Consider the following 14915-nt stretch of genomic DNA (forward strand, 5'->3'; position numbering starts at 1 on the left):
GTCAATGTATATGCATTGTGCATTCGGTGTTATGACTTTGAGAATTTGTTGACATTTTCCTGAGACAAACATGCTATAGATCGCCTCTACTGACTTAAAGGATATTTCATTGACTCATTGTTAGTTCATTTGGTTTTAACTTTGCACTTAGTAACACCCAGCTGTATGTCAATGCAGTGATTCGCATTACAACTTGGAGCCGTCAGTTGATCTTCAAGCATGGGCTGTTCAAGGCTATTTCTAATTGGAATCTTCATGAGTTTCTTAAACGTAACATACGATTCCAGCAGGGGCAAAGTCCATAGTGCTGGCTATAATGAGGATTTTAGTTATCCGTGTTTCTGATGAAACGCTGCCATGAACCAACGTAGTGCATCATTGTTTGATATAATTCTTCAGTAAGCCAGGCTTGCCCTAAGAAACGACTGATCGGGTGGTCAGGCCCGCTGACTTGGCTAACACATGTCACCGTATCCCAGTTGTGTAGATCGATGCTTATCTTGTTGATGACTGGATTGTCAGGTGCAGCTTTATTATTTACAGACCGCCGCCATAGAGCTAGAATATTGCTATATGCGACGTAAAACTAAATTCACTCACTCACATCAATACCACTCTGTAGGAACATTTAGCTGTCATACATGCATTACATTCATAATCAACATTTGTATTTGATCTATCTATACCTTAATCTGTTTTACAAAAGAAGCAATGCTCTTTTCTTTCTTACTATTCAGGAAACCGTTACACATGGTTTATCTTGCAATCAAATACTTTGAAGCTGCTGAATTGCATTAGTATCAGGAATCTCCTTGACAACACTGCAGTGGAGCTATGAAACTATGTTAGATACTGTCTTTTGGTGTCTGCAAGAATAATTGTATGGAGGAATAAATTTGTTACATGATAACAGACATCGAGTACCGATTGTGGCAGAGAGACGATGAAACCGCATTTTAATGGTCTTAGAAAGGTAAATGAATAATTTCTGTCATTCGTTTTTACCTTTGAATTTCTACCCTGTTTGATGTACCTGAACAGCCGCGTCTTTCACTCCTCAGGGAAAATTAGAAATGGTTAACTTAGTTAAGCTAAAAGAGCACAGATTCTACCTGAGAAATATAGGACCCGTGATTCTGGTTTGTTACCAAGGAACGCATGCTTCCGGTACTTTTTGACGACTTAGCTACCACAAAACCTTCATAATCCACAAAACCTTCATAATCCACAAAACCTTCATAATCCACAAGAAGCATACATATTAGTAGCAGCATCAGTGTGCTTGTTTGTTTAGCGAAATCCTGTGACCGACATTATGAGCATCGATCTACGCGACTGGGATACGATGACGTGTCAACCAAACCACTGTAGTAGTAGTACAGCAGGAATGTAGTTCCGTGAAAGGTTTATGAAATCAACTATAATAATACCGACAGATAATTTGTGAAAGTATTTTTTATATCGGATAAAACAACAAATATGACTGTCATGGGGAGCAAGGACGCCGTAATGGAGTTAATATAACACTATTTCAAGTTCATATCGGTGACCTGTTTCCACCCCCACCCCCCTACCCTCCTGCTATTTTGGCGTGGGAAAAACGCTCTTACTGACATGTTCCCATACCTCACCTAGCATTAATACAGGCATTTAATAGAATGTCACTAGCATTAACAATCCTATTGTGAATATTTTTCTTAAAATCTTTGATTCGCATTACGCTGAAGTTAACTATGCACGAAGGCCTAAAAACCCTAAAACGGGAATAATGTTGGTATTTACGATAGAATTATTTGTCCTTTAGGTCGTCATTTTCTGTCAAGATCATAAAGATGCGCAACGTACAAAAATAATTTTCCTAATAATCACGTCATTTAAATGGCCGTGGATTCATGCAACGTTTGCATAAAGGTGGAATATCTGCCATACATAAGGACGCTAAAAAGACACCTGAAGAGATCGTTCTGATTCATGTTTGTTCTTGTCAGAATTGATTATTCATCAATCTCTTTTATCATCCAAAAGTAGAGCGTATTTGACACCTTAAACAGGCATGGCAGTGATATTGATAGAATCCTCTGTCACAGCAATCATCATTGCACCATGTCAAGTCCTATCATTGATGAAATCGACAAAGCGGATTGTCCCCCCACACTGACCCGATGTGACCTGTATTGATCACTTGTTATGTGTTTTTATTGTGGATGCTATTCACCTGTATGTCCAGGTTAGCGGTTCTCGTAGCCCAACGAACGTCTTTAGCCCATTCTTTGCACACGATCAAATTATAGAATTCTTAGGGCTGCGAACGTTTCGAGAATAGGGACAATGTGTGTCTGGTATGTACGTGCGTGCGTGCACGTCTCTGTGTGCGCGAGTATACGTATTGTAATATGCCGATGTTGCCTGTCTGTTTATACTAAAACACTTACGGTTAGTTTACAGTTATCTTTTGTGACTCATAGAATGAAATCCGTGATGGATTGGTCTTCAATTACCCAGACTTGCCATGTGAGGCGACAAACGGGATCTTAGCGTCAAGCTCGCTGACTTGGTTAGCATATACCATCGTTTCACACTTGCGTAGATTGATGCTCATGCTACTGATCACTGGATTGTCTGGCCCACGCTGGATCATTTACAGATCGCCTCCATATAACTGGAATATAACCAGTTAAAACTCACTCACGCAATCAATCATAATTAAATGAAGTCCCACACATTTAATGCAGGGTTGATGAGTCTTACAAAATTAGGAGCAATACAATGTGACGTAAAATGTGCATTAACAGGTACATATAATTGCACAATAATGAGCATGTGTTATTGATGACTGGACCCAGCTTCATAGGGCAAGGACTTATTGAATTTTGAAGCAAGTGCAGATGATTGAAGCGAGGAACCTTTTTGTCGGAACTAATACTATCTAATAACGTTTGCTGTCGAAAAGTGGGCATGAATATTTTAGTAAAGGTTGCGTAATTGGTCCAGGTGTGGTGATAAGTTGGAATGTAATCATATTTGTTGCTAGGAAACGTTCAGTGCATCTGCCAGGTGACTCTCACCGAAAACTGAAGACTATTTCAATTAAATATGTCTCAAAATCTCGGAGGAATACAGGTTTTTAAGACACAGGACAGCATTTCTGCTTTAAAACCTAGAAACATACTTAAACTATACACATTTCGTAGTTATGGATAACATTGGTAGATTATATATTGGGTTTTCAGTATTCCAGTCTTCGATTCCAGCTGTAGGTTTCGGATGGATCCAAACATGAACCAAATTATTAAAACAGTTTGGATTGGAGAAAGCACTAAGAACAGCCCTGGGACCCGTGAAGGTCCGGGGTAGAATAGACCATCGGAAACCCATGTTTATCATAAAAGGCGACTCTGCTTGCCGTAAGAGGGACTAACGGGATTGGGTGGTCAGGCTCACTGACTTGGTTGACACATGTCAACGGTTTCCAGTTGCGGAGATCGATGATCATGCTGTTGATCACTGTATTATCTGGTCCAGACACGAGTATTTACAGACCGACGCCATACAGCTGGAATATTGTTGAGGGCGACGTTAACCTAAACTCACTCACTCACAGCCCTGGTTTCTCTTCTTACTTCCTCTCGCTCTTTTTCGCATTCCTCTTCACAAAACACCATTCCCCGCCTCTCCCTAACTCTCGTGTCTCTTATTTCATTTTCCTACGCTCTGCGACCGACATTTAGAAGACGGAAGGGTAGGAACGGATCAAATCTTTAGCAGTCCATAGTAGCAGGCCGGAAACTACAAACCTCTAATCCTTACTGTTTCCATTTCTAAAACTGTGTTAAATATTTTGACATCAAATCGTATTAAATATATCGTCGCGGATGATGATAGCTACAGTCCCCGATCTGACAGAAACACAGTGACATGGCTCATCTGTCAGTCATTGTGGTCCCCCGGCTGAAAAACATTTGGTTTGATTACATCCTTCTAACATCGGAAGGCAAGGGGCCAGCTGACACAGTCTAATGTATGAGCAGCTGGAATGTCACATTACAATACCAAACCCACCCCCTCCCGAAAATAATAAGACATAAAATATAGTAATAAAAGTAGGAAAGAACGACAGCATAATGAAAACAATAAACTAACAAACATTAAAACAAACCTAAAAGGCCATCAAATACATCGAAAAGACGAACGAAAATTGTATTTAATTGTTTTACTGAGAATCTTTGACATAACGCTCGTTAACGTATTCTGGAAATGTATATTTGTCAGCGACTTACAAGAATTCACGTGTTTGCTTGTTTCTTAGACATGACGTCAAATGTGTATATCGATATCACATTACATGTAAATGCGAAGCTGCGGGAAGCAGATGCCACCCTTCAGAATGGGAAATGGCATGGATGACCAACATTGCCACCTGTTAATTACAGTCGAGCGCTGTTCCCCGGGACCGTTCAATCGTGATGAAGCAATCACAACCTTTCAGTCAGTTATGGTAAATTATTTAGTGGATCAGGAAAGGCTTTTGGTCGATGTGATTTTTTCCATTTTAAGACACACGATTTGAAGCCATCATTGGTCGGTGTGGGAACAATACATACATGCAGTACAACACCATGTTTTAGAGCTGCAGGGTCTTCAGGATTCCAAGAAAAAATGATGGCGCCAATCCGAACGAAACAGGTCATGGCTACATTTCTGACAAGCGGGCCAAAGGCGATTGTTCCTGTTTGCTGAAATTGGTTGATGTACGGACACACGAAGGTCTTATAGAAAAGTCTTTTTTGTAGACGGATTAAAAAAACGACAAGTTTAGTAGCGTGCCTTCAGTCGTGGTGAATGTTAACGCAACATTCAATGATGAATCCGATGTAATGCATCGGTGCCATGGCTGGCGTTGGTGATTTTGAGTTATAGATTATTTTTCTCTGCGGGATAACCGGATAACCTCCAGTCATTCCTGCCAACCTTCATTGATTAGACAGGAGAGGTATTTCATCCACGCTCAGAGGGGATACAGTTGTGGCTGTGACTATTTCCGTCGCCGAAATGCATATTAGTGATTTCATTGTACACAAAAAGAAACCAAATGTATTACTGGGAATATCATACACCATAGGAAGCTTGAACATGCGGAAAATATGATCTTACGACGTTCTGTGTCTCGTCGTGAAAAAAACAGCAGAACAACACTTATGAAACCTATATTGGTATGTCTGTTCTTTCGTGAAATTGTAAAGTAAATGTGCATTGGTCACCATTCGATTGCCCGATAACCTTTGCAGAAAGTGGAATTCAGGCGTGCAAACGTTTTTGAGTTACAGTGATGTATGAATAAATGTTTCGTCGATATCGGATTCATTTCCAATTGGATTCATTTTTTAAATTTAGTTTTTCAATTCTCTCAAGAACTGCACAAATCGATGGCCCTTGACGTATGTGACGTCATCCGTCGTTTGATGTTGCTCATTTCCTCATGTCTGTCATTTCCATTCTCAAATATTTGAGAATCTGTACAGTTTAAAAAAGGTTTCCTAATAGCGTTTGTTGTTTCATAATGGCTGCTTCAAATTTATTGTCGGGTAGCCGGATGAGATTTCAGTGTTTGTTCCCCACGATGAGGATCTGGACATGGCGATTCCCCGCGATTTCCACATCGTGACATCAATGTTGCTAAATGTCATAAAAATAGCACTAGTCACAATTAGTTGTACACAAATGACCAGGATGACCTGTGTAGATCGGACACGTGGCCATCTGTGTTAGACTTGGTCTTCAGTAGCCTTGGCTTGTCGTGATAGGCGACTAAGGGGATCGTGTTGTCATCAAATCCCATCTGCGTAGATCGAAGCCCATGATGTTGATTATTGGATCATCTGGTACAGGCCAAAGTCATACAGATGGAATATTGCTGGGTGCGCGGCTAAACAACAAGCACATAAATGTACAAACAAACAAACCTGTGTAGATCCATAAATACTCTCAAAGTAAGAGATGCAAAGGGGTAGCCCAGCAGTAAAAGCGTTCGCTCGTCACACCGAAGACCCGGGTTCGATTCCCCTCATGGGTACAGTGTGCGAATCCCGTTTCTGGTTTCCCCTGACGTGATATTGCTGGAATATTGCTAAACTCGCTTACTCACTCACTCACACAGTTGTACAATCCCACGCAGCGTCTTTAAGGGCATACATGGACAAAAATGGATGTTGTAGCCATGGTGTTGAAATAATACTTGAATGATACTTTCATGCTAAGATTAGAAGTTCTCGTTCACATGTCGCCGACAGTGACCAAATGGGAATAGCTTCTGAAGTACCCAAGACATTGATTATCTTGCAATTATCTCGCCGCGTCTTCGTTACATTCATTGCCATGATATTGCTATCCCAAGATGTCTTTCTTTTCCGGTGCCCCAATACAAACAGTGTGAAGTAAACGATATGACAGAGAGAAGCTTTCCCCGATGTATGAAATGGAATATGGAAGCATGTGTAGCGGGATGCCAAAAACTCTTGTTCGGATTGATTTCAATTTTCCAACACCTGCGATTATCATGTTTTAGCAACTAGTTTTCATAACGGCAGATGGTGCGTTTCATCGATCTGCAGTGGGAGTTATCATTTTGATTATAATTCGATCTTCATTATTGTCTTTAATCACAAGTTTGATTCGCGGCTTCTTTGGAACACGAGTCAGTTACAGGAGTTCTGAGATACAAGTTTTCTCATGATGTGAGGACTCCAAGAAACGTGAAGCATGTCTGAAACATACTCCACTCTGATGAAACCTACAAGCAAGAATGAGTTATTGGCAAACCAATGGGAATACACAGGACGATCTGTGTATTCAAGAAGTAATTTTTGTCACTGCTAAGGGAGGTAACTGTGAGCATGAAGTTTGTGTCGGTTAATACCCACACTGAGTTCGACAATAAAGGTATGGTCAAATAACGTATGGAATTAACACATAAAATCGGCTTTGGATGGTCAGTTTCCGAGACGTTGGTGATTGTATGTAGTCAGTCCTTGTACATGTTTTCTGTGTGTTGCTTATCAATTTAAATATGTCAAAGTGAACAGATCTCAAAAGGCACAGACTGGAATAATATAATGCCCTGACCGGGATCAGAAAGCCTAAGTTCCTTGATCATATCTAAGCCTATCTCTCTTGATTAAGATTGCTGGGAGTGGAGTGTATTGAGATAAAACTACTTTCGAAATGTGAGCCCTCAATTATCGCAACAATTCCAAAGGTTTAATGAAACATTTAATAATGTACAGATCTACATTTTTCGAAACCTAAACCAGGCGATTTTCTATCATTGTTCATCTTCTAGATACGTTTCCACGAAGAGTGTCCATATTATGGAACAAGCATTACAATTGTTGATGTTTTTCATTGTGCACACAGTTTTATTCTACGATATTGACTTCATGCAAATGATTCAAGTTCTATGATTTAGGACATCTCTGCTTAAAGCATGTTTGAGCGACGAGTTAGTAGTGCCAAAAGCATTCAATTTGGTTTATGACTCACTATGAACTACAGATGATACCAAGCGTTCGGTTCGCCATCTCTCCTAACGATGCTTGTCAAGTAGATGTTTTCGTCTACACACATGATCACAAATCTGCCCCTGGTCCCTGCCAGAAGAGCATCCGCTTCTCTGATATCTTTTATGCAACTAATATACTTGGTCCTCTAATTTCTTCTTTCGTGAAACTTCCATCAACACAATTTATTACCAGTCATTAACTGTCTATGGGAACTAAAACAAAAGTATTAATTGCATTTTCTGCTAAGTGTTTTGCTATATTACGGGCTAAACAGTGACATTTAAATGTCAGTTGTCAAATCCACCGTTAATCAGGGAAGTAAACGTGAGAATATGAAGGTTTCGAATAGTTCCATAAAAAGAACTAACTGATTTTATGGAACATTTTATACACTTCAGATATACCTGCATTTAACACATAATGATTGCTATTGTTCCAGTGCGAGGTATCCATACGCATGCGTGTACGAATTCTCTCTTCATGTATTACTGATAACACACTTATTACGAGGTGATATCCAGTACATAACCCAAATCTTACCCATGAAATGACTTCGTACAGAACTAAATACTAACATCAGTACCTGTCAATAATAACGTCAATTGAAAATTGACGAAACTACTTTCAGACATAGAATTTTTAGTTTACAATTGAAATACAGTGTGTAAAATAAGTGCAGGCATCGATAGATAACAGGACCAACGAGTGCTTGTCAATGTCGAATGGTCGTGCTTCTGAAACGTGAATGGTTTGGGAAGCAGACAGGAATTCGTTGTGCTTATACGGGCACCAGGTCTGCACTTGGTGAGTCCGAGTCTTCTGGTTGTAAATGTTTTTAATCATCTTTATCTCGAGCAGATAGAGCTCCATCACGAAACGTCCTTAACGATTACGCTCTGCCGAAAACCAGGGGAGATAACTCTGATATACATTGTCTGGTACAATACTTTATGAGCGCCACTTTCGCCTGCTGACATAGCCAATCACCACAAAGAATCAGTCTCGAGTTCCATCGCAGTATACTTATTTACTGACTAACATTTAATAAAGGTACACATAAGGGCGAAAATATATGACGGGGTTTTGGGTTGTTTGTTTTCTTTTTGACGCCGCACTCGGCAATATTGCAGCTGTATGGTCTATAAATAATCGAGTCTTGACCAGACAACCCCGTGATCAACAGCATGAACATTGATCTACGCAACTGGGATACCATGAAGTGTGTCAACCAAGTAAGCGATCGTGACCACCCGATCCCGTTAGTCGCCCCTTACGACAAGCATGGGCTACTGAAGATCAATTCTGACCCAGACGTCCGGTGGCCACGGGACAACGTAATCATTTGTGTATAGCCAATGCACAGTGGAGCGTGAATTGTGCTATTTTCATGCCATATAGCAACGTTGATGTCACGATGTCGGATTTACGGTTTGGGGGAATCACCACCCTCATATCCTCATCGTGGAGAGCAAACATTTAGTCAGTCATGGTTGACGCATACACTCGTATCCCGGGTGGCTAGATCGATGCCCATGGTGAGGATCACTTGATTGTCTGGTCCGGAGTCTGTTAGTGTCAGACCGTCGCTACATATCTGGCATATTGCTGAGTAAGGCGTTAAATAACAAGGCAAAACAAGGCAAAGATACGTATTACGAAATGAAAGTCATGTGCTAGTAGGGTAGACGCTCTCAGGTTATTTTGTGCTTCGGGCGTTGCGAAACTGATTAAAAAACAATCCTCAATCAAACTGACGGACTTGTCAACCGACATACACTGGTGAAGACTGAAATAAATATCAAGAAAGACAAAGACAATAATTCAAAACCAATTCCTGGTAACAGACACCTCATTACCACAAATTAGAAAGCAGCAATCATAAACCGTGATAAATCAACGCGGGTTCATGTGCTAATTTCTTTCACTAGTATGTTGGTAATCATCCCTGTCTTTCAACAAATTCTATAGGTAATCATTGATGCACGCAGGTAAAATACTGTCAACTTCATTTTATTTAAACCAAACCGAGAGGGCATGTGTTATTTACGCTTCGTATGACGGAAGCTATGAACAAATTAGTTCCTGCTCATTAGCAACTGGGAATAACATGCCATATGGTCCCCAAATACTTTAGAATCGGCTCGACGTAGATTGATATAAACGAGCATGGTCACTATCTAACAGGGTATTCGTCTCATTATAGAGATCAATGAAATGTCAAAGGCGTTCGAAAATATGACAGGTTTCTGTTGTCGTGATGCATTAGTTAAAGAGATCAGTCTTGTAAATGTTATGTATGGTTTTAGCATTTAACGCCTCCCTGTTACTTATGTGGGTGTCCGGATTTCTTGCTTTGTGAAAGTGATATTTGAATTTTATGTGACGTTGCCGAGAACCTCTGAATGTTAAGAGGTCCAACAACATGAATCCGTTGCCATTTACATTAGCAGTTTTGTTAGACTTTCTGTCCTTAAGAATTAAATTGAACTATTTCGCAGAAATTTCCATGATCAAAATGGTGTCGCTGCGCTGAATTTTTAATATGTCATTTCCCTTGGGTAATCTAAAAAATATGGTTTTGTCTAATAATATCATGTACACTGAGGGCAACGCCAGATCTAGCAACTTCAAGTTTTTGTTACATTCAAAAACATTACGCTCCTGAGAGTTTATCGTCAGCTTTGCGATCGCACGTTTGTAAATAATTCATCCGCCCTTTTCGTCAGTACCATATTTGATCTATTCGTGTTCTAAGGTCTCCAGGGAAAGGGTAATTGTGATGTTTCTCTTGCTCGAGATTCGTGAGTGGGCATTTCCCAAAACAAATTCACACTATTCCGTACAACAGCAGGTGTATCTTACTTGCAAAATCCTTGAGAGACAGTGGTTAGGGCGAGATGCTACACCTTCAGCTCTCTCCAATACATCTCCATTAATGTGTTCCCAGCCTTATCCCATTCTACTTTCACCGCTTCCTTTAGAAGCATGATATAGGGATGTTGGGGGAACATTGAACGCCATGTCTACCGCGTCTCAAGTGGACTTTTATGCCTTGTACTTCAGTCAACAGTTATGTCAACGGTAATATATACCTACACATGCCGTATAATGGACTGTGCTATCTATAATATATGCGTTATGCTTCCACACAGTCAATAGATGCTGTAAAATGTATGTTTGCAAAGGTGACAGAATCTATAATATAGCTCATAACGCGCACGGTTATTAAGGAACGTACATAAACAGTGTTGACAACAGCACGGATGGTAATGCACTTCTGTCATGTACTTATCATTAACTGACAGCATGTCGTAATAACCTTCCAAGAAGACGTCCATCCTCATCACCCTAATATAATTAGCTGAAAACCTCCCGATACCCTGCCGATCACAGAGGTTGTCATACCGTAATTAGCTACGAATCGGATTGTACTCTTTGTGGAGAACTGAAACGCTCAAACCCCGCTGAGTTACAAAGCTGGGAAGTTGAAGCTGCCGATGACACCATCGTTTGTTTTCATACGGTGCACTGATTGCACGGCTAGGTACTTGAACGAAAACCTGGCGATATTATTGATGGTTTCTCAACGGCGGCCGTGTATGTACGTGAATTCTTAATGGAACATTGTCACACATGTCAGCCGAGAGATGGGAGGATGGGAACATGCGCATTGCGAGTCCTGTACCTTACCACTTACCATTGATCTTTGGAAAAGTTATACCTATTGTGGACAACCCGCGGTTTGTGTAGAGCCAGCTTGCATAGCACTGGAGCAATTAGCAACTCATGCAACAGTGTAGCTAACGAGTAACGGAGGTCAACCAGGAACATGTCGATGTTGGGCCGGACTGGAACACTTGTTAGAAAACACCGTAGACGATCCAGCTGCGGGTTGCTCAAACCCCCCGAGATTTCAAGACGGGGGTCGGCACCAACGGTTCTTGTGCAGACTCCTCCGACATTCCTCACAGTGCCAGCTGATGGGCAAGGGGGACTCTACCCCAATCATTCTCGATCCCCATGCAAGAGTGTATCGTTTACGTTAGACGCTAGGAGATTCAGCGATGTTTACCCACGAAAGGTGTCTTTTTCTAAGGTAAGTCAATGCAAATTGTATTACCCAGAAATCAATGTTTTCTGTTGTGAATCAGAAGGCCTTCAAGCTGAGCGCAATATAAAATGATTGATGCTGAAACTTGAAAGATACTGCGTCCCACGTAAGTCAATAGATCCATAACGTCCGATTGCATCCATGTTCTTTCATGTGTTTTATATTAGTATGTCTCTTATAGACTGACGGCGGAAATGGAAATGTTGAATGTTTACATTGCCGTTGAGAAAAATATCCCGTGATCATATGTCCTCTTTATGAAATTGTTCAGATATACCGTTCATGGTAGCTGTCAGGTTTTGGTGAAAATATTCATTTTGAAATATGACAAATAATTGCGATGATTTCTAAAAATAGAATATGATATTTGTTTTGACAACTGAGAATACGTTTATGTTAATCTGTGTTAATTTCAAGGTATTCTTTAGTACATATACAACACGCATTGTTGAGTTTGTTATAACGACCTAAACATCACTTAAATTAGCACGTTTCATGTAAACATTTATTAGACGTAATATTCAAGCGTCCAACTACAGATGACATGCCTCAGACATCGAGTATTTCTGTTCTTTTGTTATCCATGACATTACTGACAAGTTATTATGGTTCCAAAGACACATATGTCTTCATTACGTTTACCGGTATTCTCAATGTGGTGTATAGTGACTCCCGGGTATAAAGCGAAGGTGATGTGTCTTTTTCTGCTGTAATTTCTAATAACTTGACTGGAGACGTTAAGAGAGGAATGAAGACATAGACCACCCTAATGGTTAGATTTGTTTCACTCCAAAGGCAAGGGTTGGAATACCAATATTGGTAGGAGAGTGACGACATATTGATTTGACACAGTGGTTTGACCTTTGACTCTCCTAATATTCCACTGACCCTCTTCAGATTTTATGTATGAGAAATGTTTGGTCCCCTTCGTGATATTGCTGGAACATTGCTTTAGGTGGCGTAAAACTACATCCACTCACTCTCACCCACTGATGTAGACGATTTGCTTAGAATGAATCGTTCACATTACTAAGTATCGCGTTGAATGGTTTATTAATCCTGTCACGGCGGTGTGTCACCTTCTACACACTTTTAGGCTTCATGACAGGAACGTAGGATGTCTGGATTAAGGTTCTCCGGACAAGTGAGGTTTCACACTCTGTATGACACTGACATAAACAGATGAGAAGGAAGTTTCATTATGTCGTCGTACAATATCAGAAATTCTATTTCTAATATCCTGGCTTGCCAGTGTGTCAGGTAAGGCTCGTAGCTTCATAATGAAGGATTATGTTCCAAAGTTTATCAACACAGTGGTTCCTTACACCTTGGACACCTATTGATCCTCTCAATATGCGTTGACCTTTCCTGGGGTAAGTCCGCTGCATAGCATCGACTTATTAATTAAGTAAAGGCTCCACTGCAACCACGTGGTACGTGTTCCATCAGTTCTCCCATGACATGGAACCATCTGGCTGCACGGCAACGTCCATTCCCTGCCTGACATGCCAGTGTAGGTTACAGATCACAGGCATTGTGTCTCTAAGCATTGATTTCACAAAGACAAAGATGACTATTATGTTCACCCCATGCAGGTTCTAACCAATGTCTATAGTCGGTACTGGGGCCTGTATGTGCAGTGGCAATGTTCCAATGGGTTCTAAGCATATGAGGTTGCGTGTGGGGTGGTGGTGTAATTTAGTGGATAGGCCCAGGGTGGCTTTGGTGTCCGTGTATGAAGCACGAGGAAATAGGTGCAGGTTGTGCAGTGAATAAGGACCCAAGCATGCCCAAGGCCTGTGGGTGTATTAGAACCTTCGCATACATCGAGAGGGACATATATTATTGCAATGGTTACAGCTGTTTTCAATAACTGTCAAAGCTGCACCCATCTACAGTCCACGTTTGTAACTGGGGTCAAACAGCATGAAACCAGTCCTAGCAAACAAGAGATTGATGTATGAGTAACATCGTAGTACGGTACACATTGTCTGGGCATGACGCTCTGAGACCAGGGTATGACGAACCGTACCAGTCTATCCATCCCTGCGCCCAATGCAACATTCGTTACAATTAATGCGTCCTGGATAGCCCAGTTCTTCACGAAATCACTGTTGGTCTTCAAGTTCAAAGCCGACTGCGACTCCGCAGTGTGTTGTGCAGAGTCGCCATCACGCCAAAAACCTATCACTTTTAGTTCCATAGATGTGTTTGTTGGTTTCACCAGAATCATAAGCCACTGAGATCTGCAACGCTGCGGGCTTTCCTCACATATACAACTCATATGAAGCTATATTACTGTTCAATGCAGTAGAAAGCGGTGTTTAATTCACCCATTCTTATTCCGTACCGTAATCGAATATGGAGCGCGGTTATGCATGAATGTAGTCTTGAAAACAAAACAGACCCTCAAGACACTAGGGATAGGTGACGGAGAGACAAGCATCTGACAGGGAAACAAGACACATTCACAGCAATAATATGAGCGACATCACATGCTGACATCCTATTGTGTGAGCTGAGTGTACCCTTTTGTGACAGTCTTCTCTTCAGTTTTCATCGTATCCCTGTTGCATAGATTGATGCTCATGCTGTGGGTCACTGGGTTGTCTGGTCTGCCGCCATGTAGCTGGAATATAGCTGAATGCGGCGTACAATTAACCTCAACCATTCATTCATCCTCCCGTTTTACGTGACGTAGACATCAGATTGAAACCCAAAGTAATCGATGTCGTAGACGTGAACCGATTAAAGGAAACCTACGAGCATGTGTCTAAAACTTTGAAACATTAACCATGGCAAGGTTGGATTCGAACCTACAATCGTTTCTAGCACCCCCGAATGCCCTATGTGTACACATCCAGAATGCTAGTGGTGCACCCTACATGGCTCATGTGTCCATGACAGGAGCACTTATCGACTGAACCAACAAACAACTGACATGGACCTGTAATGGAAGACTGTTTTCTGCCAACTTTTTGTCTGGTTCTGCTTTCGCAAGTCGTGGGCTAATGTCAAAAGGTCAGTCTTTATTTTTTCCACCCTCTTTGTTCTGGAGCTCTCAAAAATGTGACATGACGCAGTCTGCTACCGCACGTGTTGTCTGATCATGTATGGTCCACATCTACAGCTATGTTCAGAGAGGTGGCCTCTTTGATTTTGTGTGGGTGATTCTGATTCTGCTGACATACGACATTTAGGCTAAGCAAGGTTTTGTTGGAAAGGTAGTCATAACTGAGAAGGGAAAG

This window comes from Haliotis asinina, chromosome 2, assembly GCF_037392515.1.
Source record: "Haliotis asinina isolate JCU_RB_2024 chromosome 2, JCU_Hal_asi_v2, whole genome shotgun sequence".
Classification (NCBI taxonomy): domain Eukaryota; kingdom Metazoa; phylum Mollusca; class Gastropoda; order Lepetellida; family Haliotidae; genus Haliotis; species Haliotis asinina.